This window comes from Lygodium microphyllum, chromosome 22 (assembly GCF_053477565.2).
Source record: "Lygodium microphyllum isolate KBCC chromosome 22, Lygodium_microphyllum_v1.1.10, whole genome shotgun sequence".
Lineage (NCBI taxonomy): Eukaryota > Viridiplantae > Streptophyta > Polypodiopsida > Schizaeales > Lygodiaceae > Lygodium > Lygodium microphyllum.
The window spans coordinates 70,736,878-70,763,764 of NC_141156.1; the positions used below are offsets into that span (position 1 = coordinate 70,736,878).

General features: G+C 39.8%; 2 pseudogenes; both read right to left on the bottom strand.

The window, feature by feature from the left end:
• Positions 1 to 772: 772 nt before the first annotated feature.
• On the bottom strand, positions 773 to 1,960 carry LOC148017274 (putative methyltransferase PMT24 pseudogene; annotated as a pseudogene).
• Positions 1,961 to 10,066: 8,106 nt separating this feature from the next.
• LOC148017275 (putative methyltransferase PMT26 pseudogene) lies at positions 10,067 to 20,911 on the bottom strand (annotated as a pseudogene).
• Between the last annotated feature and the right edge of the window lie 5,976 nt (positions 20,912 to 26,887).

Below are 26,887 nucleotides of genomic sequence, written 5' to 3' on the forward strand. Positions count from 1 at the left end.
TGTTGTTTGGAATTTGAAAGTAATCGGTGAGTGGCTAACATTTTTGATCCTCACAGCACTTGTGACCTGTTTTCCTGGTTCATATGGGAAGTAAAGCTTCTTGTCTCGTTTAAAAAAAACTGATCCTACGCTTGTGCAGAGACAGAGCTCTGACTACAGCTCTAATGAGTGCTGAATCACTAGAATTGTCATGTTGCTGTAGGTGAATGCCTGAATTGCAGACTTCAGTTCAGATAGGTGTTTGTGATCATGGCATCTTTGCACCACCTCCATGGAATTCCCAAAACAAACCACTATTTACAACACTGTGGGGAAAAATCTATGAAGATGAAGAAGAGGGAATCTCTGGACCCTGTGTCTTCAGGATGAAGGTAAGGATAAATTAAACTGTCTCGCAAGGTCTCCAGAAACTGTTCCTCGCACGTCCATGTTGACCTGCTATAAGTACCCAGAATCCCCAAAAACAGGAGCGACCCCTCAAGCTTCTTTATCTCTGCTAACGCTCAACGAACCTCCGCTGGTTGTGCTTATCGATTCAGCTCTTTTGGTTCTCGTTCTTTTCTTGCTAAATCGGATCTGATGAATCAACTTTGAAGCCTGCCTTCATCCACACTTTTTTTTCCGTTCTTCCCCAAATTGGCTTCCCTCCCCGAACCAGAAAAGCCCCCTTTTTAGCCACTCTTCCTTTTCATAGCATACCACACGCAGAAAAGCGGCCTCCACCTTTAGCAAATGTCATCTGAATCTCCCATTTGAGCAACTCCAACAGACCTCAGACTTCCTCAATCACATCAGCCGTATCTTTGATTATCGCCCACCCCTCTGGCCTCAACAGACGGTCCATCTCCACAACAATAGGGTGATGTTGCACCTCTTTTTCAGCCTGCTGAACAAGTGATCTGCATGAAGGAGATCGTAAGTTCTGGGATAGGAGCTGAAAGACTCACACCAATCATGGTACATTCCAAATAGACCACGATCGAAAATTATCGGCAGTGTATCTGCTACTGAATCGAACTCTACAACATTCATCACCCACAGAGGTTGCGGTTTTAGTGCCGTTGCAAATCCCCCATATACAGCCCTCATGTCCATCACATTCCTGATTTTCTTCCAATCAATTCCCAATCCTGTAATGTAAGACTTCTGGATAACACGCTGCCAATGCTCGTAATCAGACTGAAAATGAGCTGGTGCCACTTTGCCATATACCCCCTTCTCACCTTCCAACCATGTTGGAGCTATCTTGAGCCGCTCGGCCAATCCAGGGTCATTCAAGACCGCGCACATCCTCGTCAGAGGGTAACTTCTGGATGGAGGCAGTCATTGGTACATACCATGCAGCATCGGCTTTATCATCTAGATTGCAGATAGGAGGGAAATTCTTTTCTCAGTTCTCATAGCAGGAGTTCGTCATTGGCTTCTAAGAGACAGCAATACCAATGTCCGTGGATGAATCTATCACCTTTGCTACAAGCTCCCAACATATTGCAGCTGTTAAAATCATCATTTCTTTCCATATAGGGACGTCTTCCTCGAGTTTCTAGTAAACCGGTGTCGCGGACCAAACGAAATATCCTCCTGGCCTCAAGACCCGGTTGAGCTCCAAAAGTAGCTTACCACCTTCAATATGCCAAGGTACTGTGTACCACGTGCAATGGACGACATCATACACATTACTAGGAAACACAAGCCTTTGAGTCCCCATCACTGTAGAAATGGTAGGGATTCCATGCTCAAGGGCAAGCTGCACTTGAGCCTCATGTTCATCCTTCAGAGCAAAGGACATGGTCAGCACATCCTTCTCAAACATGAGTCCTCCAAAACTTGCAACACCGCATCCCAACAGCAAGTAATGGATCCAAAGTTGGCATTTGTAAGAAAAGCAAGCTTGAGGTTTCCAAATTAGAAACTTTACTGAAAATTCACTAGTCTTCTTGAACTCCCTTGTCGATACCATTTGTATCTTCAGCATAAGCAAAAAACTTGAGAAGCTCGGGAAAACCATACTCATTGCAGATCTAGAACCCATTCTCCTTCTAAATTGTTTGTAACAAATATCAGATTCAATCCCAAACAGCACTTGTCTCTTTTGTGAAATTGAACATGAACCAACTGAAGGCAAAATGTTCAAGCAAAGCAAAGCACAACGTCTAAGTATGTACAAAGTAACAAATCACACACACAACTTTTGGGTGGTTTTCACACCTCGAATGCGCAGCAATACGACATCCACCCCCTCTAATCCTGCGCATCCTCCGGATGGGCCAACTACCCATGATCATTATCATCAAGATCCACAAATAGATCAATCTCTTCATTATGCATTTCCGGTTTATCAACAAGATTATCTGTCATATCATTTGTCTCTTCCATTGGAGTTTCTTCTCGTTGCTCTTCTCTTGAAAATTTTTCCAATGCATAATCCTCATCATCTCTTTTCTTGAAAATCTTGATTCTTTTTCCAGCAATAGGCACTCTAAGCACTGTCCCATCCAATTCTGTCAGCTCATATGTTGCATTATCAAAGACATGTTTGACTATGTACGGCCCAAACCATCTTTTCACCATCTTCTGAAGTGCAGTATGCTGATTTTCAAGGCTGCTATCAAAGACCAATACCCAATCTCCCTCTTCTATTGCTCTAGGCCACAAGCGATGCCTGCTGTCAAACTTGTCCTTATTCCTTAGTCTAGCAACCTTCAACCTGTCAATAGCTAGCTGAATATCCTCAAGTCTCCTCTCCAACTGTCGAATCCGAAGAGCTAAGAGCTCCTCTCTCATCAAATCCTCCTGCCAAGGTAAAACTGACCAAGTTAAAGCACAAGTCTCAGTCGGCATAACAGGTTTCTGACCATATATCAACTCTGCAGGCATATATCCTATGGTAACACTATGAATCATACGATCAGCCACAAATCAAATGGTAGAAGTCTCGGCCATTCTCCAATCCGTCCTCTGCATGCTTTGGCTAATGCTTTCACTATCGGCGGATGCCCTCTTTCACTCTTCCCATTTCCCTCTAGATTATATGCTGTAGTTAGAGCCAACTTGATTCCTAGTTGAGAGAAAAACTCCCTAGCTTCATCTGCATCCAATTCACCACGATCCGCAGTGATCTTACCCACACAACCATACCTGCAGAAAATTTCCTCCAATAAGAACTTACACACTGCACTAGTGGTCTTCGTTCTCAAAGATCTGCCCTCAACATGATTGGTAAGATCCTCTCTAGCCAAAACAATGTATCTCATCTGCCATAGACCCATAGGCATGGTAACCAAATCAACTACCCACTTATAATGAATGCATAGCGGATAGGTCGGATGAAGCTCATCTCGATGACGCACTACTGAATACATCTGACAGTCTCTGCAAGTCTCAACAAAGTGAGAAACATCTCTATACATGCCTTTCCACCAATATTTCTCCTTGATTTTCTCATAAGTAGCCCAGACTCCTCTATGACCAGCCCAAGGACTCTCATGAAACTCCCTCATCACCTGTAACTGTGTCTCTCTATCGCAGACAACCCGCAAAGATAATCCGCCTCTTTTCTTCGGATGCTTCCAAAGAAATCCGTCCTTGAGAAAATAACCATAGGCTTTCATTCTGATCTTCTTAAACTCTTCATCTGTCCATTCATCTCTTTTGCTTAGTGTATTAAGGTACCTGCCAATCTGCAACCAATCTCCAACATAGAGTTCTTCTATGAAAGCCACAATATCATAGACATAACAAACATGATCAACCATAGTGGCTGAAATTTCTGCATCATCCTCTTCTGCAAGTAGAGTCTCCTCATCATCATATCTGGCTCTAGACAACATATCTGCCACTGGATTATCCTTCCCTGCTATGTGTTTAAATTCCAGATTTAATGACCTGATGTATGCAATCCATCTCAGCATAGCTATATCCAGAGTAGAGCAACTCGTAATCATACCAATCAATGGCAAGCAATCTGTCTCTACCACAACTGAAGCTCCAATAAAGTACTCCTTGTCACATTTGAGAGCCGTAACAATCCCCAATAACTCCCTCTTGATTTGCGGATATCTCCTCTGTCTCTCGTTTAGGACTTTCGCCCCAAACCGAATAACATACCTATTTCCATCTGCATCATCTTGACCCACAGCCCAACCTATGCCAATTGGACTAGTGTCAACTGTCAATACAATAGGCCTTCCACAATTATAATCCGCTTTCCTGAGAGTAGGAGCATTCTGCAATAACTTCTTCAATTTCTGCATGGCTCTCATCCCAATAGAATTTCTGCCCCTTTCGAAGCAGCTGATATAAACAATCTGCTATGTGTGCAAAATGAGGTATCCAAATCATATAAAACACACAAGCTCCAATGAATCTCCGTACCTCTAAAGTGGTAGAACAATGCTCCGCAATCTTGCCTATAGCATTCACCTTATCAGGTGAGGGTTTCCTGCCATAATACCCACACATATGTCCAACAATGACAACCTCATTCACTCCAAAAACAGATTTTTGCCCTGAAAGTGTCAAGTTCACTTCTTCTAACCTGGCCAAAATCTTCTCACATGGTGAAATATGATTAGCCACAAAGGTTCTGCATCCCTGCTCATTTAGACTCTCATTTTTCTCTTCTTCTGCACACCCCTTAATGGGCACGTCATCCAAGAAAGGCATAGTAAGCTGAGGTATGTAATCTCGAAGGACTTTATGCATGGCATTCATCATATGCGCAACAGAATTAGTGGCACCTTCAGGCAAGGTACACATCCTGACAAGCCCAATAGGAGTTCTCATGGTGGTTATGTCCCTGCTTTCCAAAGCCAGCTGAAACTGATCATATCCTAAATACAAATCACCTAAAGAATAGATGGCACATCTAGCAAATGCTTCTGCAAACTCATCCACAACTGGACCTATACCAACATTCCTGATAGTAACTCTATTCACTGGCTGCATGTCCTGTATAAATCGGAGAGTACCATTCTTCTTTGGAACCGTAAACCACATGTTTGAGTATGGTGCAGATGAAGGCTCAAGAATTCCCATCCTGATTTTCTCATTCAATAAATCAATCAGCTTTGACAAGTGTGCTTTAGGCACTGGAATAGGTCGAAGATTCCATGGAATATGAGGAATAGTAAAAATGACCATAGGAGCAACAATATTAGGATTTACACATCCAATCTCATGCGGGAAAAAAACAAATCCCCTTCCATGTCGCTCAAGCATCTCCTAAAAGCATTGCTTCTCTATGGGTAGCAAGAAATCACCATTTCCAATTTTCAATCCAGCAAGAGTCTCTGCTGAAAATTTATGACCAATATGCTCCGGATTCCTCAAAATTGGTTGTTTAGCAGCCCTCTCTATTTGCTGATTACTGTCAGGTGGAAGCGGTACAACTACCGGCTTCACCTTCTTATCCACAGTTTTGTATTTCGTGTCAACCCTGGCTTCATTATGCTCTTCTGCATTACACAAATCTTACTGTAAATCAGCAATTCTGCACTCCAATGGCTGAATATCCTCAGCCCTCTGCTCTATGGACTGCATAGAAACAGCCCTAAACTCTGGATGCTGTAATATTTTAGTAGTAAACTCTGTTGGCTGAAAGTTTTCAGCCCTCTGTGTCTCTGAAAGCTGATCATAACCAGCTGGAAACTCTGTTTACTGAATTTCTTCAGCACTCAACACCCTTTGCTGAGTTACCTCAGCCTCTGACTCAATTTGTGACACAAAATCTGCAATTTCATGAAACATGTCCAGGGACTACACTAATACATTACTGTGACAACTCTGCATATCAGTTTTCAGCATATCTTCCATCTCTTCCATCGTATCTACACAAATCACACTGTCATACATCCCATCTATGTGGTCATCATCCTCCAAAATTCTTGCATGTTTCAAATTTTTCTCCTTCCTGCATATGTACTGTCTGGCAGCTCTAGGCAACCTAGAAAACTTCTGATAGCTCATCAAACTATTTGCTGAAATTCCAACAAAACCGGAGGAGAAAACACTGCTGCCAAGAGGCGAGAACTCCAATCTCCTCTGCTCTGTACCACCGTCGTCTCGCGAAACGGCGGTACCTAATGAAAACCCGAATCCCTCACAGTGGGCAAAGGTGCATCTCTGAGAGTATCCCTGTTTCTAACATGGTTCACACATACAGTCATAAACTGATCTACTCTCATGCCATCTTTACTGCGAATCCGTGCATAAGCAGAACCATCATCCATTACCTTTGTTTCCATGCGCATCTCTGTGATGAATGGCTGTCCAAGAATTATAGAATAAGAGCATGAATCCTGCACAAAGAAATGAAAATCCTCCTCTACATCACCAATAGAAACCCTGACACTAGGACATGCAGTATACAAATCACCTACAGTGTTATTGGCGGCTGTCATACGCCACCCATGCTCTATATCCATAGGCCATCTGTTACTCTCATAAACTCCACGAACTATGAGATTAATATCTGAACCATGATCCACCAATGCAACATAAGGCACCTGTTTTTCTCCAATCTTTACCATCGTCTCTGTAGTTTCCCTAGCCCAATGGCTCCGCGAAAAGTGACTACGCGGTATCAAGACAGGCTCATCAATTTCAACATAATGCATAGGCTGAACCCTCTTCTCTACCTGCGGAAAAACAGAAGCATTTTCAACCATAACCTCATCATCATCCTCATCCAACTCCCCAATCAAAACTCTCTGTGTATCAGTGGTAGACAATGCATGTCTTTTCCTCTTCAAAACCTCCTGAAACTGATCCTGAAACTCTCTTTTCGAGATGCCCAAAATCTCAGAAATAGTGAAAGTCACCTCATTGCCAAGTATCTTATCATTAAAGATTTTCTTCATGTCCGTAGATGTCTCAATATCGGACATCAATCTAAACCCTGGCTGCTTTCTCTCTCTAGGCTCTTGCCTCTTTTCTCTCTTTTGAGCATCTTCCATCTGTCGATGTGGCCCTGGTCTTGAAGACGGTCCTGCAGTAGGTGGAGTAACAAACTCACCCCCTCTAGTCTTCTTAGCTGCACTTGGATTTTCTTCATCCCTCTTACGCTTCTCCTCAACAAGTACATCTGCACCCTGAGACTTAGCCAAATAAGCATAAATAGAGTACCTGTTAACAGGCGAGTCCCAACCTGTCTCTGATCTGATGCTAGAGCCTGCACTAGTCAAAACAGTTTACTGAATTTTCCCCTTGTTTGCAGTCTCCATAGCATAAGTCCATAGCGCTGACTGAGTCTCTGATCCCTTTTCAATCTGGACTCCATATGCAGAAGCATCACCTCTAGCTGTCACATAAGAAGTACGCGCAGCCATGTCATCCACTAACTTCTTCATTCCACTTTTACCAAAGTTGGTAGCAAGTGGAGCTCCTGTCTCAGTCAACCAAATCTTACCATCTTGTCCCCAATATACCAAATTCTTCCTCCTTGCATCCTGAAAAGATTCACAATCCTTGCAATGCTGATGGTTCGTACTATCGCACCAAATACATCTTCGATCTCTCCTAGGTGCACTAGGAGCACTCCTAGGTGCAGTAGGAGCACTAGAAAAAGTAGTAGGCGCAGTCGAAGCTAATTGCTCTTTCAACTTTCCCACCAACTCCGCTTTGACTGACTCCAGTGTCAAATCTGTTATGCCTTTGATTATGTCATCAAGAGAGGTAGGCACCGATGGAGCGGATGGTTTTGGAGCAGAAGGTGTAGGCATCGGTCGTGGAACAGGAGGAATAGGTGGAGTGGAAACAGTAGGCACTGGCATAGGCCAAGAAACTGGCTGAGGAGGAGAAGAAATAACAGGGATAGAAGCAGGCATAGGAGCAGATGATGGTGTAGGTGTCATGGAACCATTCTGTAGACGAGTCTTCCAAATCCTCCTCTTGGTCAAAGTCGAGACTGCATCCTGAGCATCCTGCCAATCCGTTTTAAGACCCATAGGCTTCGTGCAATCCTCAAGAAGCTCACCCAATTCTTCTTGAAGAGCAGGATCTGCAGCTTGCAAGAAAAGCTCAACTTTTTCAACATCCAATGCTCTTTGTTCAATGGCATCAAGCTGACTATACCTCTCCTCAAATTCTTGAATCAACTCCGAAGCAGCTAGACCTTTGTTTGGCATGTAGACCCACTCTCAGAATGACCGCCGAGTAGCCATACCAAATTCCTCAAGGAAATATTCTTCTTTCAGGGCCTTCTTAAAATCTTGCCAATGTGTATTTTGAATAAAAAGATCAGTCACTTTTGCCCTCAAAGCGGGTGTGACAAGACGAAGGAAATACTTACTCATAAGTCCAGCTGGAACTCCAAAAAAACCCATCTTGATCTCATATGTCTTCAAATATGCTGAAACATTACGGCCGTCAAATAGCTTCTTCTCATTCTCAACTACTTCAATAGCCTTAGTCGCGCTGTTTGCATTCTCCTACTCCAAATAGAGTTGCCTTTGCTGAGAAAACTGCTGTTGATGGAATTGTTGCTGCTGCTGCATATACAATTGTGTCTGCTGATTTTGGAGCTACATATACATGGACATATTCTGCAAAATCTGCTTTAGATCCTCTATTGAAGTACTTGACGCAGCACTCATTGATGGAGCTGAAGTAGATGCAGCTGGAATTGTAGAAGAGGCTGAAGTATCTCCCATCCTGAACTTTCTGCGACGCTTTCACGTCAGGTTCACCAAAGGTGTCGAAGGGTTTGTGAAAGCAATGTTGCATCCATAGAGGACCTTGACTAATTTCAGGATAGAAGATCAATCATACATATAAGCAAGATGAGAGGATTTGTATGTTGCAATAGATCTGCCAAACTCCCAACAAGACCTCATCTTCACAGACATATCACCAGCAGTTGCAATCTGAGTTCTGAGGTAATGTAACTATTCAGCAACAAGTAAACTGAATGGTCCAGGGCCTGTGCAAATTCAGTCTTCTGCTGTGAGTACGGCAAGGGAAGATACAAGAGGCTGGAGTGAAATCAGTGCCCATCTATGAGAAACATACTTCAGTTAGCCAAAGATTTCCACTTTGGGTCTATCCAGGATAGCATCTTTCAGGAAGCAGAATTGGTTATCATCCACAGACAGAAATTTCAGTTTTTAGCTTCTCAAGTTCAGAAGTAGGATGATCGGGATCGAGGAATCTAGCACATAAGATTTGTTTTACAACTACAAGGTCCTTCTGCTCATCAAAAATTTCGGGAGAGAATTCAACTCCTTCAACCATCTTTAAGCTGACAATCTTAAACTTATCTCTGATCTGCTTTCTGTGCACTCAATTAGCATGCTGGATGAATTCTACATTCGTTGTAACAATAGATTTCCCAGGTGAAAGAACACCGCTAGGAGGTCACATAAAATAGCTCTTTGGAGCTGTTGTTTGGAATTTGAAAGTAATCAGTGAGTGGCTAACATTTTTGATCCTCACAGCACTTGTGGCCTGTTTTCTTGGTTCATATGGGAAGTAAAGCTTCTTGTCTGGTTTTAAAAAAACTGAGCTTACGCTTGTGCAGAGACAGAGCTCTGACTACAGCTCTAACGAGTGTTGAATCACTAGAATTGTCATGTTGCTGTAGGTGAATGCCTGAACTGCAGACTTCAGTTCAGATAGGTGTTTGTGATCATGGCATCTCTGCACCACCTCCATGGAATTCCCAAAACAAACCACTATTTACAACACTGTGGGGAAAAATCTGTGAAGATGAAGAAGAGGGAATCTCTGGACCCTGCGTCTTCAGGATGAAGGTAAGGATCAATTAAACTGTCTCGCAAGGTTTCCAGAAAATGTTCCTCGCACGTCCATGTTGACCTGCTATAAGTACCCAAAATCCCCAAAAACAGGAGCGACCCCTCAAGCTTCTTTATTTCTGCTAACGCTCAACGAACCTCCGCTGGTTGTGCTTATCGATTCAACTCTTTTGGTTTTGGTTCTTTTCTTGCTAAATCGGATATGATGAATCAACTTTGAAGCTTGCCTTCGTCCATGCTTTTTTTTCCGTTCTTCCCCAGATTGGCTTCCCTCCCCGAACCAGAAAAGCCCCCTTTTTAGCCACTCTTCCTTTTCATAGCATACCACACGCAGAAAAGCGGCCTCCACCTTTAGCAAATGTCATCCGAATCTCCCATTTGAGCAACTCCAACAGACCTCAGACTTCCTCAATCACATCAGTCGTATATCTGATTATCGCCCACCCCTCTAGCCTCAACAGACGGTCCATCTCCACAACAATAGCGGTGATGTTGCACCTCTTTTTCAGCCTGCTGAACAAGTGATCTACATGAAGGAGATCGTAAGTTCTTGGATAGGAGCTGAAAGACTCGCACCAATCATGGTACATTCCAAATAGACGAGGATCGAAAATTATCGGCAGTGTATCTGCTGCTAAATCGAACTCTACAACATTCATCACCCACAGAGGTTGCGGTTTTAGTGCCATTGCAAATCCCCCATATACAGCCCTCATGTCCATCACATTCCTGATTTTCTTCCAATCAATTCCCAATCCTGTAATGTAAGACTTCTGGATAACACGCTGCCAATGCTCGTAATCAGACTGAAAATGAGCTGGTGCCGCTTTGCCATATACTCCCTTCTGACCTTCCAACCATGTTGGAGCTATCTTGAGCCGCTCGGTCACTCCAGGGTCATTCAAGACCGCGCACATCCTCGTCAGAGGGTAACTTGTGGATGCAGGCAGTCATTGGTACATACCATGCAGCATCGGCTTTATCATCTAGATTGCAGATAGGAGGGAAATTATTTTCCCAGTTCTCATAGCAGGAGTTCGTCATTGGCTTATGAAAGACAGCGATACCAATGTCCGTGGATGAATCTATCGCCTTCGCTACAAGCTCCCAGCATATTGCAGCTGTTAAAGTCATCATTTCTTTCCATATAACGACGTCTTCCTCGAGTTTCTAGTAAACTGGTGTCGCGGACCAAACGAAATATCCTCTTGGCCTCAAGACCCGGTTGAGCTCCAAAAGTAGCTTACCACCTTCAATATGCCAAGGTACTTTGTACCACGTGCAATGGACGACATCATACACATTACTAGGAAACACAAGCCTTTGAGTCCCCATCACTGCAGAAATGGTAGGGATTCCATGCTCAAGGGCAAGCTGCACTTGAGCCTCATGTTCATCCTTCAGAGCAAAGGACATGGTCAGCACATCCTTCTCAAACATGAGTCCTCCAAAACTTGCAACACCGCATCCCAACAGCAAGTAATGGATCCAAAGTTGGCATTTGTAAGAAAAGCAGGCTTGAGGTTTCCAAATTAGAAACTTTACTGAAAATTCACTGGTCTTCTTGAACTCCCTTGTCGATACCATTTGTATCTTCAGCATAAGTAAAAAACTTGAGAAGCTCGGGAAAACCATACTCATTGCAGATCTAGAACCCATTCTCCTTCTAAATTGTTTGTAACAAATATCAGATTCAATCCCAAACAGCGCTTGTCTCTTCTGTGAAATTGAACATGAACCAACTGAAGGCAAAATGTTCAAGCAAAGCAAAGCACAACGTCTAAGTATGTACAAAGTAACAAATCACACACACAACTTTTGGGTGGTTTTCACACCTCGAATGCGCAGCAATACGAAAACATCCTCATACTTAAGACAAGATGTCCACATATAAACACAAGAGATAGGGTTAGAAACAATTGGTTCGTTTAGTTGATGATCAAAATGGACAATCATTGATATGCTCGATGGTAGAGTCATCTACAAGAGGTATCACATCTAGCTATAGCACACTTTAATCATGGCATGTACTATGCAGTAGTACCCAAGGAATAGAATTGTTGATGATGACCCATAACATTATTGATAACGAAGAATATAGCACTCAACTCAACAGTCACTCATCCAAGAAAGAGAAATCAGGCACTCGCCCCATAGCTTATGTCACTCAAAGAAGAATTGAAAGGAACCTATATCTTACACCTAGTTAGGAAATTGACAAAATTGAGGGGCTTAGAGCCAGTATGCTAGCATGCACACTTGATGGTGTACCAGTGCATCCTAACCCATCTGGCATTGGTGCAAGAAGGCCAGGGAGCCTTATTATGTAGTGTTGCATAGAACAAAGTGACATATCCTATTGTGGTAACAAAGACATGTCCCACGTGTGTAGAGGAAAATGGAAATGTATATGATCACCAAATATCATAATGTCCCTCAATCCTCACCTCTCTATTAAATGAAGGAAGGATTGGTCATTTTCTATCCCCCCTCTGTCTCTCACTCTGTTGATAGATAAACCCATTGATGTAATCCTCACTACATCTTGCGTAGAGGTTGTATGCATTTTGCACAATTAAGGGTGCATTTGTGAATCTTGCCCTATGCCAGCATATAGCGTGAGAAGAAAGGCCAAGGAACCTTATCATGCCTTGCATAGGAACATATTATGCTTTGTGGATTGAGAGGCCTAACCTATGTATGCAACTTTCCATTTTAGACATCTCATCTCTCATTGGAATTGAAGGGAAAAAACTAGTCACTCACCCCACCCTCTGTCTCGTGCTCTATTGATGAATACAAAGGGAAACCCATACTTACATCCTATTAGGATGAATGCTTGTGTCACTCAAGGGATTTTTTATGAATATTTTCTTTGTCTTGGGTCCATGATGCTAAATAGTGTCTACTGATAAAGAGATGTACTAAGAGAGATAGCCGATATACCAAGAACTGGGTTTGAATGTAGGCGCTTTTGTTTACTAAAGGAGTTAGATACTTGCAGAATAACAAGATACAGTGCACCAAGGGAGATGGCTTCAGAGGTGCATCCTTAAGAGTTCAACTAATAAATCAACCAATGTGGATTGTGAGGTAGTATCATCTTTTTTGCAGCTAGCTTCTCACCCAAGGGTGTTTGCCACCGTGGAGCAAGGCCTATTATGATGGGGATTTTTTTCCTTTTCTCCCATAGTAGTTTATTTGTTTTTTTTCTCTCTCTCTCTCTTTCCTACTCCCAAGGGTATTTCCACTTTTTCTCAAAGAGTAGGTCAGTATGGCACGGACCAAAGTCATTTTCTCCCATAATCTAATTTCCTTTGTATTTTTTTTAAATAACAAAGATTTTAGTGTTCAAAACCAATTCCGCCACATTTGTTCGATTAGAAGGAAAGGAAAAAAAATAGGGGTAGAAGCTGGAATAGAAGGTATAGTAAAAATCATTTGCTTCATCAACAAAATCCATATGATGATGACTATGAAAAGCAACATAAGAAGCATTAAGAAGTGACAAAAAATGGAGAAAAGGGACTCTTGACTATGATCGTCAAGATCCCCAAGGAGAGTACTACTTTTTCAAGCAATAGCCATTGTCAATTAAGAAGGGATCATTAGAGGCATCTATAGCCTAGATCTAAACAGAGCTAGGATTGGATTTTAGAGCCCATTGTGAAGTAGAAAAGTAGTCCAAGCCATAAATGATGTATTTTTCATGAAAAATGAAACGGTTGTGGATCGATGAGCTGGAGTTTTCCTAGATGGAGTTCAATGCCATAAACCCAACACAAGTCTCGGTTCATCGATCGGAGTTCGTTTGACCCCTCGTTTAATCTCCACAAGGTTTGGAGTTATAAAGTGGCTATGTGATCCAAGAGTCAAAAAGTGCATGATAGAGGTCAAGTTTATAGATTTTGATATCAGAAAGTCAGCTATCTAGTTCATTCATGAATCGAAGTTCATTCGAGCCTTCATTTGGTCAAAATTCACTTATGCCAAGCGCGAACACAAGAGGAGAAACCTTTTTTTTTTTAAATTTAAAGCTTAACAAGCTTGTTAAGCTTGGAGAAGTGAAGCATCACAAAATATGAAACATGGGAATGGGGGCATTGTTTTTTTTAATTCTCTAAAAAATAATTTAAAAATGTATTTATTGCTTGTTAAAACTGAGAGGAATGGAGAGGGTAGCAAGATACTCAATTTCTTCGCTTTCCATCACGACAAACTGATAAAAAATGGTGCATTGAATGAAAAGATCTTATTTTAGTATTTCTCTCTCCTCTCTCCTCTTATTGTATGTTTCTATGGGTTAATGTATGAGAGAAGGGGGTGGGCTGAGATGAAAGATTTTGATTGTGCGATGATGTGGGGGCACAAAGAAGTGTAGATTAATGGGGTTGAAAGGATCATCAATGGCTATTATGAAGCATTAGTGGTGGCTATTGTGAAGTGTCAACACACCTCCAATTATGAAATGTGTATGTTGTAAGGGATGCGATTTCATGAGTATGTCATAGATTTTATTGTTTTATGATAACTTTTGGTTGAAAATGGTTGGAAATGATTGTATTTGGTTGCCAATGCTCTCATTTATCAGCAATCGAGAAAAAATCAGTCGTATAATAATTGTATAATAAATACGCAAAACCCACAACATTGAGGTTTAAGGAAAATTATTAATCAAGAAAAATCAGTTATATAATAATTTTATGCTAAATACGCAAAACCCGCAACATTGAGGTTCAAGGAAAATTATGTGTTTTTGGGGTTTTGTCGTGCGTATAGTGTTCTTATGGGTTGAAATATGATAATAAAATCATTATCATTAAGATTAATTAATATAAACTAGAAAATCAGTAAATATTAATAACTATCCATTAAAAATAGGGAAAAATAATAAATAATAAGAAAAAATAGATTTTTTTGGATCTGAAAAATAAGAAAACATAAGATTTATGGTTGTGAATGTATGATGCACCTGAAGCATGAGGTTTAACCTCACTTTATCCCTATCTCTATGTTAAAGTGGATTTTTATTACTTTGATGAAAGAAAAATACATGAAAAATACTCCTTAAACCTACTACCGAATGCATAACTTTAAAGAGAAGGGGGATATTAAGTGTTTAAAATATGCTAAATGCTAATGTTTTATGATGCATGGCATATAGGGTACCTTGTTATCTAAAATTAAAAGGGACTAGTAGCACGAGAATGCTCAATACTAGCCCTAAGCAGTGCATCAATTGCGGATTAGAAGAAAGACATGAAAAGAACTGTTTTTGCACTTTCACAATGCTGATTGTTAATTAATGAACTTTTTTAAGCATGGTAGTCATACACAATTGCATTGCACACACCATATGGTATCATCATGGATGCATAATAATTGTTTTTATGAGTGATGACCTACGTTGAGGGTGTGAGGTACCCTAAGTTGTAGGGTTAGAGGTTTGGTTCCTTGGGTTTGAGATTCATTATCTCCTGGATCCATCATTAAGAGAGTGGAGTATGTTTTGAATGTGTTTTGTGTGTTCATCATGACGCATCTTGGGGTCAATCCTCAAGGTGTAGAAGAGCCATAGTGTAACCGTGGCAATCAACCAAGGGGTGCTCCCTTTGTATGTGCTTACATGGTGTATTACACCAATATGTTTAGGGACTCTCTCTGAGGAGTGTGGGAAAGGATATTCGTTGGACTACAAAAGCATACAAATGCAAAAGTTGTGTATTAGAGGTTAGGGTAGTATATCCCTTAGATGCTCCTAGCCGCGAGGCCATGTAAGGTGGTTTGAGGTGTGTAGTAGAGACTCCACTGGTGCCTTAGAGCCAATGCCAGCCTATTTTAGGTCCTGACAGGTGGTGCGTTTGCCAAGAGCCACTAATATGTGGCGGTTTTCAAATCTCAATCAATAGGGACCGGTTCATTAGTGTATACCAAAAGGCAGTGAGATAGATCCAAAAGACCATAAAGCCGAGCTTGAGAAATAAGAAAGAGTTGAATGGGCTAGATGGTGGGCCAAAATTATTAGAAGATATTCTCCACAAAGGAGTGGTCCAATATCCCTATAAGGGACGGGTCTTAGTAACCCTAGCCCCACGAATAGTCCATTAGGAGGAGGAAGTTCTAGTACTTTTTCCCTTCAAATAGTCATCCCACATTGAGTGGAGTAATAGTTCCCATTGTCCAAACCCCTTTAGTGAACCCGATTGTTACTATGGCATAACACATTGCAATTCTAATAGGAACACTGGACTTGCCAGCCTTAGGATTCCCTCTGCCCATTTTCAATGGGTTAGTAGAGGAAGGTGCCAAACTTCATATCAATGAATTCCAAAAGTTAATGTTCAGTTGTCGAATCCAAGATAAAGGACACTTGATGATGTTCTTTAATATGACTTTGAAAGGACAAGATATAGTATGGTATCAAAGAGTCTATAAGCTCCAACCATAACTATGATTTACTTCTTCTTTTTGCAATCTTTTAGAGAGAGTTTTCCCCTGAAAGGGGAAGTTACTATTGGCTATGTGCCCTCAATGTAACACATCAATAACCTCACAAGAATGGTTGAGGTTATGCTAAGAAACTAAAGGACGTATTTTGTAAGTTGCAAGCCTATATTCCTATTTCAACTACTACTCAGTTGCAATAATTTTTGAATATGATAGACTTTAATTACAAGAGCAAAGGAGGTAGAATTGTGATGACATTGATATGGCTATTACAAGAGCAAAGGAGGTAGAATCATGATGACATTGATATGGCTATTATAAGAGTAAACGAGGTAGAATCGTGATTACAAGTGGCCTATATCTCTAGGACAATCTCGAATCCGAGTATAGGTGCTGAAAATACTTTGGCATTGACAAATGGAGATCAAGGGATGCCCATGAGTACTCTCAATGGGAGAGGAAGTATGATTCAAAATGTGCCCATGTTGTGAGCTCCTCCTAGTGTGACCATGCCTATGGCTAGTTAGATGACTCCACCAAATGTTGGAAGCCAAATGATAAATCCTATTGTTGTTATAGAAAATCAACAGTCAATCCCTAATCAAATAGTTAGGCCAATGGAATGACAAGTAGATAATCGTGGATATGAGTCAAGTGCCTTGAATATCCTTGGTGAAGTTAAGGATATGATGAAGCACTATATTGACATGATGAGCGAACAATATAGACAAATAGCTTTTGATGCAAATTTCCTTAAGAATTTGATAGGTAGTCGATGCCTTGAATATGGTGCCCCCTCAAGATTCAACTGTAAGTGGTGTGGCGGCCAACATTTCCCTAGGAATTATCCAAATGATAAATGTGACATATGTAAAAAGTCCGGACATTTAGCTAGTATCTATTGGAGTAAGATTAGCTCTCTCCAACAACTAGGTCTAGTTCATCATTGATCGCAAAGGAATAATCTTCATCAAGATGAGGGTCCAAAACAAGTGTACTGCAAAGAGGGAAAGCTATTGTAGAGGAGTGTCTAATGGCAGTGGAGTCAGCCTTATTCAAGCTATTTGTGTCAATGGCACTGAAACTTCTAATCTACGGGTCGTTACGAGAGGTTAAAAGGGTAAAGTCATTGATAGAGACAATGTAAAATCGATTGAGGGAAACCCTAAGCAAGATGATAAAGGGATGCAAGTACTTAATCCCCATATGGAAGGTGGACCTATAAAAGCTATTGATGGTAAAGTCGACCCCAAGAAGGATAAGGAATTGCTAAAGAGGAAAGAAAAAGCCAAGAAAGAGGCACCAAAGCTAGTTTGGAGATCAAAAGATAGAATGGTCTAGTGGGAAAAGAGAGCTCTTGCTAGCTATCATGAATTTGATTTAGCAAGTTCTCTTTGCGAAGTTAAGACATACATAAACCTCTTGCAATTAATTAAGTTGTCTCCAAGAGTAGGTAAGAAGTTAAAGAAGATTCTTTGCACCACTGGATATATCATTTAGCCCTTGGGAATAGGATGGGTAGGAGATGATTAGTTCGAGCATGTTGAAAAGCATTGTCCAAGGGTAGCAACTTATTTTGATGGAATATTAGTGGAACATGCTATTGTGGACACAAGATCCTCCATCAAAATTATGAGTTCTAAATTGATGGAGAGATTGGGATTAGAAATTATGAGTTCGGAATTGATGGTTAATTATAGTTTAAGACAACATGAAGGGTGCATTACTAAAGTGACCATTGCCAATGTGGAATGCATTCTAGATTTTAGGGTAATTAGGTAGGTAGGCCATGGATCTTACAAGTGGACTACCAGGTTGATATACTTGTTGGTTGATTGATCTTTGATATAGGTGCTAGATGTGTAGTAGGAAATGCCTACCTTGAATCTCCTCAAAGTAAGAGAGTTTCTTTATCCTCATCAGAGCTAGATACATTAGATGCTCTATCTGCTAGTGAGACATCATCAAGTGTTGAATGCAACAAGGGGTCCACTATAGAGGTTATTTATCAAGTAACTTTGAATGAACCAATAGAGGCTTAGAAGAGGATAAGAGACACGGATGTAATTGAGCTAGACCTTTGTACATTGAATGATTCACGGCCCATTAAATTAGGGTCCATGCACAATTTGGAAGAAAGGAAGGAGTATGTGTCCTTGATTCAGGAATTCCAAGATATCTTTGCTTGGAGATATGATGAATTGAGGGGTATTCCTCTGAGCTTAGTTGTTCATACTATTTCTCTAAAGGAAGATAGCTGCCATTGTGCAACAAAAAGTAAGGCATATGCCTTTTAACACCATATTGGGGAATATGGGAATTTCCCATAAGTTTTGGACATGTGGTCACATCTTTGAATTTTTCATAACTTGAACACTATAACTCCAAATTGAGCACTCTATATCTCAATAGATTCCATTTTTCAAGCACTTTCCAGTGATAGGTCACATCATATGGTTTTGAGAAACGTATGGACATGTTATCCGAGTTCCACCTTTTTAGTATTTAAAAAATGAGAATTGGGAGATTCCCAAATTCATTAATATTGTGTTTTTTAAACTAAGGGACGGGCTATTTGAAGAATTGACAAAACTATGAAAAGCTGGCTTGATATTTTCAGTACAACACATAGAGTTGTGTTCACCAATTGTTATCATGAAAAATAAGAACAATCAGATTTGGTTTTTTGTAGATTTAAGAGAGCTTAATAAGAAGACGGTTAAGGATTACTATCTGTTTCCATTCATTGATCAAATTTTAGATCAATTTAGTGGTAGAAACATCTATTTATTTATGAATTTCTTTGTGGGATACAACCAATGTGATATTGTGGAGGAAGATAAACTAAAAATAACATTTATTACTATCGTCAGTATCTTTGTGTATCACGTGATGGCCTTTGGGTTATGCAATGCACCTGGTTCTCGGTAATGAACAGTTGATATGACTTTTGGTGACATCACCCCTAAGGAGTTAAAAGTCTTCATTGATGATCTAGGAGAAGCCACAAGAAGGAAAAGACAATTGATCATTTTAAGAAATTTTTTTGAGCATTGCAGACTATTTTGCATTTACTCTTAATCCTAGAAAATGTGTCTTTGGAATGCCCTATGGGTTGTTATTGGGCCATCTGGTTAGCTTGGCTGGTATTGCAACTCACCTGGAAAAGATAAAGGTTATAGTCACTATGAGTCTGCCACGCACTCCAAAAGAAGTACACAACTTTTTGTCATCAGTAGGGTACTATCAAAGATTTACCAATGCACTGGTAGAAATAGCATTGTCATTCACAAACTTATTATCTTGTAACTGTGTGTTTCATTGGGATTAATCTTGTCAAGTATCTTTCAAGAATGTGAAGCATGAATTAGTGGAAGTGCCAATCCTAAAAATACCCAAAAGAGATGAAGTTTTCTATATATTTTCAATAGCCACAATACATAGTATTAGCTCTTGTTTAGCCCAAATTTGGAAATAGAAATGGTATCACCCAATTACTTTTGTTAGCCATGTAAATTGAGGGTATCTAAAGTCAATTATACTTATATGGAAAATTTGTGCCTTGTAATGATTTTTGTGACAAATAAATTCAGGCACTATATTCACTATGAGAAAGTAGTATTTTTTACGAAGGTAGAAGGACTTAGGCTGTTAATGAATAAGTTGTAGTTGGATGACCATTTAGAAAAGTAGTTAATCACTTTGCATGAGTTGGATTATGAGATTAGGAGTAAGCCATCAAAGATGCACAGTATTGTAGACTATCTTATGGATTTTAGTGATGTTGACAGTGTATTTAAAATTGATACAGCTTCCATTCTTCTTGGAATGCAGCTATAACGCATTATCTATCTACAAGGGGATTTGGAGCTACTCTATCAAAGTTTCAAAAGAGAAATATTAAGCAACAAGCATTATGCTTTTCAATTATAGCGGGTGTCTTGTATCAGAAAGGTGTGGATGATATATATCGCCAATGTGTAGTACTTGATGAGGTACCATTCATTCTTGAGGAATGCCATGATTTAGCATGTGGAGGACATTTTTCTGGACGGCTTATTACTCAGAAGGCTCTCCATTGTGCTAGATATTGGTGACCATCAATTTTCCAAGATGCTTTGAGTTATGTTAAGTGTTGTGATGTTTGTCGAAGACATGATGCCAGGAAAAATCGTAAGCGATCTCTAAACCCTATTTTGGTTACATAAGCCTTTGAAAAATAGGGTTCCAATTTTGTTGGACCAATATACCCTTCATCTACTACACGGAAGCGTTATACTATTGTAGAGATAGACTACTTTACAAAGTGGTTTGAAGCTCAAGCAACAATGAAGGATAATGCTAAGGAGAGGATCACTTTTATTATGGAACAAATTATTTGTCATTTTGGTTCACCCTAAGGAGATAGTATCTGATCAAGGGACACACTTTTTGAATAAGGTTATAGTAGCCTTGAAGGAAGCTTTGAAGATTAAACACAATAAAACTATCCCATATAATCCACAAGCAAATGGTCAAGTTGAAAGTATAAATAAACATCTTGAAGGGATCTTATTCAAGATAATGTTATATAGTAAGCAAGATTGGAATAAGAAATTGTATGTGGCAGTTTGGGCTTACAATACCACTTTCAAGAGAGCTACAAGACACACCCCATTTAAGCTAGTGTATGGGGAAGAGTGCATTTTACCATTGAAAATAGAGCTCTCCATTATGCGATTTGCTCTCAATCATTCGTTGGATGAGACAGAAGCATTGTAGGAAAGATTTATTTCTCTTGCACATCTTGATGAAATTCAATCATAGGCTTTATTACATCAAGAGGTAAGGAAGAGGAGAATGAAAGCTCTTCATATCCTTCGGGCTTAAAAATATAAATTTGCGAAGGATCAGCTAGTGTTGTACTATGATGCTTGTCATGAATTATTTTTTGGAAAATTAGAACCCAAATGGGATGGGCCATACAAAATTGTACATTTAGGAATGAATGGCTCTATAGCCCTTTTAGTAGACTTGTATCGGGTATAGTTTAAAACTAAATTTATCTTTAATAAGTTGAAATTTTACTATATGTAAGGAATGATGTTGGGCTTGGTGCCTGTGCAGGTCCTTTATGATTTAGCTTTAACTTGCAGTTGGTAGCAAGATGATCGGATGGGAATAAACATTCCTTATCTTAAGCATTCATATTTAGATAAATGTTACACCAAGGTCGGGTGATATGGTGGAGTAAAGATTATCATGTTATTGAGTGGCAAGATAGATCTTTCATGTGGAAGGTTAAGGTCTACTACCACCATTGTCATAGAATTTTGACTAGCATTCCTATCGAGTTTAGCGAGGAAGGAGGGATTGTACATGTTATACATCCTCTCTCTTAGCTTGACTTTTCTTATCATAAGTATGAGTGAGCTTATTAATATGGTGTAGCCTAACATTGAAGACTGGGTCTATACTTTGTATTTTGAGAGAGCTTCTAAAGGGCCCGCTAAACATGCGAGCCTTGGTGTGGTCATTAAAGATCCATGACATAGGGTTGTTATGAAAATGGGAGTATATTTAGGGCACTCTTTTACTAATAATATGGTAGAGTATAAGGCCTTGATTATGCGGTTGAATGTAGCTCGATGTGGTGGTGTCCATTGATTATTGGTGAAAGGTGATCAACACTTAGTGATCAACCAGTTGAATGAGACCTATAGTATGCAAGAACCTTCCTTATTTCTTTATTTTGGCTAGATGCTACCCTAAGGAAGACAAGGCATCAGCCCCATCTCTAACTTGTCCTACCCAGGAGCCTACCAGGCCTTTGCAAGGTGATAATCAGCTGGTCCTAGGATTTTCCTTTCTTTTCTTTTCCATTTTAGGGGTTAGAACCCCTTTTTACACACCTCTCTATTTGTATCGTCAGTTGTATTCAGAATTTTTTCTTCTTTTTATTTCGGTAGGCTTCCTTCTCTAACTATCTCACACTAGCAGGGACTCCTAGAATAGTTGCCTAGTTGGCAAGCAGAATAGGGTCACATGGCCTCTTGTCCTAAAGAAATATAACATTTCACAACCAACAAAATGGCCCTTTTAGCCTCATGAAATAAAACATTGAAGCCCAAAAAAAAAACCCTATTGGCCTTATGAGATAATCCACTTCACTACCATCCAACAGTATACTACTGAAACAACCCTTGGTCCTCACATAACTCAACTACAGCACAAGACCAACCAAGGATAAGGGCTCCATATGCCATATACCAAATGCATCAGATTATTGGCTAAACCCTTAGCATAAATAGCAAGGGGTGTCCGACAAATATGATGATAAACAATTCTATGTGTCCATGATAGAATAGGAAGGTGCTCAATTGTTACCTAGCTCATGATCCAAACTAGCCATCAGTAGTGGCGAAAATACGATGTGTTAGCAAGAAGATCCCAAAGTATTCCACGGTTAATGCTAGAAGGTAATTGTTAGAGCTTCCCTAGACCACAATTGAAAAAGACATCTTCAACAAAAGCATAATTATCCAGGAAATTAACAAAGTGATTCCACCATCGATCGAGGAACTAATTAAACAGGTGACCTTCTCAAAAATATGCAACATATCCAAGGCTCCACGACAATACATTTGTAAGGAAAAACAAAAGTGAGCAGAAAAGAAAAGGATTAACTGTTGCCCCATGAGAGCTTGGTAGGTTCTTAAGTACTGAGTCAAGACCTGAGGCTGATGCCCTATTCTCCTTGGGTCACTATGAGTCCTTGCGGAGCATGAGTTCTTGGTCTAATTGTCCTAAGTTAAGTAGGTAGTTCAGGCCACCACTAGGATAACCTCTTTGTTTAGCCAGTCTATATTGGAGCAGTTGGTTAGCGACTCACTCTAGATTTATGTCAGATAATGCTAGGCCTATCCCTTGAGGATTTCCATGCCTTGATTTGGTCTAGGGAGTAGGGTTAGAGCTAATCTTGCAGTTCGTTCAGTATATTTTTTGTAGCAACTTGATGTTTTTTATGTTTGTTGTTTATGCAAATCAATTTGTGGGATTCGATAGGCTGAGTCCCTCTATCCTCCCATAGTTGCCAATGAGAGCTAATTTTAGAGCCTATTGTAAAGCGAAAAAGTAGCCTCGAAGCTATAAATGATAAATTCTTCATGCAAAATGGAATGATTGCATATCGATGAGCTGGAGTTTTCCTAGATGGAGTTTGATGCTAGGAACCCAATGCAAGTCTCAATTTGTCCATTGGAGTCCATTTGACCCCCCATTTAATCCCCGCAAGGTTTGGCATTATAAAGGAGCTATGTGATCCAAGAGCTAAAAAGTTCATGACAAAGGCCAAGTTTATAGATTTTGACTGAACGAAGTCGACCGTCCAATCCATACATGAATCAAATTTCGTTCGTGCCTTCATTCGACGAGAAACCACTTATGTCAAGTACGAACACAAGAGAAGGAACCAAATTTAAAAAAAAAACAATTTTAAAACTTAGCAAGCTTTTTAAGCTTAAATAAGTGAACAATCACAAAATATGAAACATGGGGGAGGAGGGGCGCCTTTTTTTTTCACTCCAAAAAATGATTAAAAATACATTTCTTGCTAGGTAGAACTGAGAGGAATGGAGAGGGCAAGAAGATACTCAATCTCTTTGCCATCCATCACAACAAAGTGATCAAAAAATGGTACACTAAATGGAAAGATCTGATTTTAGTATTTCTCTCTCCTCTCTCCTCTCTCCTCTTGTTGTATGTTTCTATGGGTTAATGTATGAGAGAAGGGGGTGGGTTGAGATGAAAGACTTTGATCATGCAATGATGTGGGAGCACAATGAAGCATAGATCATGGTTGGAAGGATCATCAATAGCTGTTATGAAGCATCAACAGGCCTCCAATTACGAAATATATACATTATAAGGCACAATTTCATGAGTAAGTTGTAGATTTTATTGTTTTATGATCAATTTTGGTTGAAAATGGTTGAAAATGATTGTATTTGGTTGCTTGCTCTCATTTATCAGAAATATTAAAGTAATCAAGAAAAATGGGTCATATAATAATTTTATGCTAAACATGTAACATTGCGGTTTAAGAAAAATTATGCATTTTTTGGGTTTTGTCATGCGTATAGTGTTCCTATGGGTTGAAATATGATAATAAACTCATTCTCAATAAGATCAATCAACCTAAGCCACTAAATAAAAAAATATCAATAATTATCCATAAATAAATAGTAAAAAATAGGAAAAAATGGTTTTTTCACATCCAAAAATAAGAAAAAATAAGATTTATGGTTGTGAATGTATGAGGTTCATTTTAGCCCTATCTTTATGTTAAAGTGGGTATCTATTACTTTCATAAAAGAAAAATACGTTGTAAACCTACCATCAAATGCATAACTTTAAAGAGAAGGGGGATATTAGGTGTTTGAAATACACTAAATTTTGATGTTTTATGATGCATGGCATATAGAGTATGCTGTTGTCTAAAATTAAAAGGGTCTAGTACCATGAAAATTCTTGATATTAGCCCTAAGCAATGGAGTCATCGCGGATTAGAAGAAATACATGAAAAGAACTATTTTTGTACTTTCACAATGCTGATTGTTAATGAATAATTTTTTTAAAGCATGGTAGACATACACAATTGCATTGCATCCACCATATGGTATCATCCTGGGGATGCATAACAATTGTTTTTATGAACAATAACCTATGCTGAGAGTGTGAGGTACCCTAAGCTATAGGGTTAGAGGTTCAATTCCTTGGGGGATATTTAGTGAGGATTACTCATTATCTCTTGGATCTCAATCATTAAAAGAGTGCATTATGTTTTGAATATGTTTTATGTGTTCACAGCACATCTTGGGGTCATTCCCCAAGGTGTAGGAGAGCCGTAGTGGAGCCGTAGAAATCAACCAAGGGGTGCTCCCTTTGTATGTGCTTACATGGTGTATTACACCAATATGTTTAGGGACTCCCTCTGAGGAGTGTGGGGAAGGATATCCATTGGACTACAAAACCATACAAATGCAAAAGTTCTTTATTAGAGGTTAGGGTGGTATATTCATTAGATGTTACTGGCTGCGAGGTTGTGTTGGGTGGTTTGAGGTGTATAGTAGAGGCCCGAGACTAGTGCCTTAGAGCTAGTGTCAAGCCCATTTTATGTCCAGACAAGAGCAATTAGGGTTGACTATAAGTACCTTATAAGGGCCCATTGAGCACTCTTGTAGCTTTCTAAGGAACTTACCAAATGCAAATCATAGGCAAGGACGAGATCACCTTCCTTGAATTCTTTATGTTTGATGAAGTTATTGTGGTAAAATTTGTATCGAGCTTGTGTGCCTTCATGCATTGTAAGGCCATCCTCCAAGTCTCGTCTAGACATTCTAAGTGCAGGAGATGGCACTATACGGACTTTGTATCTCTCAATCATTTGATGAGAGCCACTCTCAAAGAAGAGGGCAATTCTAGCTTAATCGAAAAGATGGCTTCTATACCATAGACCAACTCAAAAGGTGTCTATCTTGTTGTGGACTTATGGGCGGTTTTTGTATACCCAAAGAGTTTCTATAAGTCGATGATCCCAATCATGATGCCTTGCAGTTATTGTCCTTGTCAAGATCAAATTGCGGATACAATTGGTGACTTCGACTTGGCAGTTGGCTTTGGTGTAATAGGGTGTGGACTTATGATACTGGATCTTGTAGATCTCTATTAGCTCCTCCATAATTGATAGCCTCCAGTTTCTACATCAAAAAGGCTAAAACTATGTGGCTCTACATCGATAAATTATTCACATTATCAAAAAAATTTGTGCTATTGCATCTAAGTTGTACTTCATTGATATATATTTTTACCATTGTAAATGCTTGGCTTGAAGCTATAAAAGCCATTGCATATGTTTCTTTATTTTAAACCTTAGGAATTTTTCCTACAATGCATGCAACACATAAGGCTTCAACCTTTGCTCTTGTATGCTAAAAATATTTGATTTAATAAAGGTTCAAAATGGTGCAATTGGGGTTCTTGGGTAAATTTGGTTGAGGACGTTGGAGCACGACAGATTGTGGTGTCTCTTTAACTTCTCTCTTTCTTCCTTTTCCAAACTCTCTTTGTCCATCCTTCTTCTTACTCTTTCTTTGTGCTGTAACTATGGATTCTTGGTGTGCGAGTTGGAAAAAGAGGAGCCTCTTGATCTTGTTTCTTGATCAGTGAGGGTGTGTCTTGGGTCTTTTGCGTGTCTATATTCATGGCAAGAGAGATGTATTTGCATGTTTCATGGTGAGGAGAAAATCTCCAAGCATATACTTTGCTATGCTCGGTACCCTGGTTTTGTGCTTCTTGGTATATTGGGTGAGAGCCGGTCATTCTTGGTTCTGTGCCGGGATCGGGATAGCCATGGATTCTACGAAGTAAAGAGCAAAGAGTTGTATGCAAATTTTTTCTCAGCACAGATGGCCTGCCCTTTCTTCCCTTCCACACAGCATGACAAATGTTTTTTTCCCCATAACTGATGTCATTATCAAACGGGCAGAGCACGGAAAATATTATGGTGTTATTCTTATTCCTGAGGGTCTAATTGATTTCATTCCGGAGAACATCCTGGAGCAATTGTTACTTGAGAGAGAGCCCCATGGAAATGTCCAGCTTGCAAAAAATTAAACTGAAAAGATGCTTATAAGTATGGTGGAGACAGA